Source organism: Heptranchias perlo, chromosome 41 (genome assembly GCF_035084215.1).
Source record: "Heptranchias perlo isolate sHepPer1 chromosome 41, sHepPer1.hap1, whole genome shotgun sequence".
NCBI lineage: Eukaryota > Metazoa > Chordata > Chondrichthyes > Hexanchiformes > Hexanchidae > Heptranchias > Heptranchias perlo.
In genome coordinates, this window is record NC_090365.1 from 3165185 (window position 1) to 3167582 (window position 2398).

Below are 2398 nucleotides of genomic sequence, written 5' to 3' on the forward strand. Positions count from 1 at the left end.
TGACAAGGAGGGGATAGAGAGAGAGAGAGAGAAGGAGGGGATAGAGAGAGAGAAGGAGGGGAAGAGAGAGAGAAGGAGAGAAGGAGGGGAGAGAGAGAGAGAGAGAAGGAGGGGAGAGAGAAGGAGGGGGAGGGGAGAGAGAGAGAAGGAGGGGGATAGAGCGAGAGAGAGGAGGGAGAGAGAGAGAGAGAGAAGGAGGGAGAGAGAGATAGAGAGAGAAGGAGGAGAGAGAGAGAGAAGGTGGGAGAGAGCGAGATAGAGAGAGAAGGAGGGGAGAGAGAGAGGAGAGAGAAGGAGGGGAGAGAGAGAGAGAAGGAGGGCATAGAGAGAGAGAAGGAGGGGATAGAGAGAGAGAGAGAAGGAGGGGATGGAGAGAGAAGGAGGGGATAGAGAGAGAGAGAGAAGGAGGGGATAGAGAGAGAGAAGAAGGGAGAGAGAGAGGGGATAGAGAGAGAGAGAGGGGGATAGAGAGAGAGAGAGGGGGATAGAGAGAGAGAGAGAGGAGGGGAGAGAGAGAGGGGGTATAGATAGAGAGAGAGAGAAGGAGGGATAGAGAAGGAGGGGGAAGAGGAAGAGAGCGAGAAGGAGGGGATAGAGAGAGCGAGAAGGAGGGGATAGAGAGAGCGAGAAGGAGGGGATAGAGAGAGCGAGAAGGAGGGGATAGAGAGAGCGAGAAGGAGGGGATAGAGAGAGAAAGAAGGAGGGGATAGAGAGAGAAGAAGGAGGGGATAGAGAGAGAAGAAGGAGGGGATAGAGAGAGCGAGAGAGAAGGAGGGAAGAGAGAGAGAGAGAAGGAGGGAAGAGTGAGAGAGAGAGAGGAGGGGATAGAGAGAGAGAGAGAAGGAGGGGATAGAGAGAGAGAGAGAGGGATAGAGAGAGAGAGGAAGGAGGGATAGAGAGAGAAGAGTGGAAGAGAGAGGAAGGAGGGATAGAGAGAGAGAGAGGAGGGGATAGAGAGAGAGAGAAGGAGGGGATAGAGAGAGAGAAGGAGGGATAGAGAGAGAGAGAAGGAGGGAAGAGAGAGAGAGGAAGGGATAGAGAGAGAGAGAGAGGGGATAGAGAGAGAGAGAGAAGGAGGGAATAGAGAGAGGGGGAAGGAGGGATAGAGAGAGAGGGGAGGAGGAATAGAGAGAGGTGAGGAGGGAATAGAGAGAGGGAAGGAGGGAATAGAGAGAGGGGAAGGAGGGATAGAGAGAGGGGAAGGAGGGATAGAGAGAGAGAGGAGAATAGAGAGAGAGAAGGAGGGAGAGAGAGAAAGAGGGAATAGAGAGAGAAGAGAGAGAAATAGAGAGAAGGAGGGAATGGAGAGAGAGAGAAAGAAAGGGCGAAGGAGGGAATAGAGAGAGGGGGAAGCAGGGAATAGAGAGAGGGAGTAGGAGGGAGGGAGGGAATAGAGAGAGAACGAGGGAGAGAGAGGGGGAAGGAGAGAATAGAGAGAGAAAGAGGGAAGGAGGGAATAGCGAGAGAGAGGCGGGAATAGAAAGAGAGAGAAGGAGGGAATAGAGAGAGAGAAGGAAGGAGGGAAGAGAGAGAGAGGGAAGGAGGGAATATAGAGAGAGGGAAGGAGGGAATATAGAGAGAGGGAAGGAGGGAATATAGAGAGAGGGAAGGAGGGAATATAGAGAGAGGGAAGGAGGGAATATAGAGAGAGGGAAGGAGGGAATATAGAGAGAGGGAAGGAGGGAATATAGAGAGAGAGAGAGGAGGAGGGAATAGAGAGAGAGAGGGAAGGAGAGATTAGAGAGAGAGAGGGAAGGAGGGAATAGAGTGGGAAGGAGGGAATAGAGAGAGGGAAGGAGGGAATAGAGAGAGAGAAGGAGGGAATAGAGAGAGAGAAGGAAGGAGGGAATAGCGAGAGAGAGAAGGAGGGAATAGAGGGAGAGGGAAGGAGGGAATAGAGAGAGAGAAGGAGGGAATAGAGAGAGAGAAGGAGGGTATAGAGATAGAGAGGGAAGGAGGGAATATAGAGAGAGAGGGAAGGAGGGAATATAGAGAGAGAGGGAAGGAGGGAATATAGAGAGAGGGAAGGAGGGAATATAGAGAGAGAGGGAAGGAGGGAATATAGAGAGAGAGGGAAGGAGGGAATATAGAGAGAGAGAGGAGGAGGGAATAGAGGGAGGGAGGGAAGGAGGGAATAGAGGGAGGGAGGGAAGGAGAGATTAGAGAGAGAGAGGGAAGGAGGGTAGAGAGAGAGGGAAGGAGGGTAGAGAGAGAGGGAAGGAGGGAATAGAGAGAGAGGGAAGGAGGGAATAGAGAGAGAGGGAAGGAGGGAATAGAGAGAGAGGGAAGAAGGGAATAGAGAGAGAGGGAAGGAGGGAATAGAGAGAGAGAGGAATAGGGAATAGAGGGAGAGAGGAATAGGGAATAGAGGGAGAGAGAGAGAAGGAGGGAATAGAGA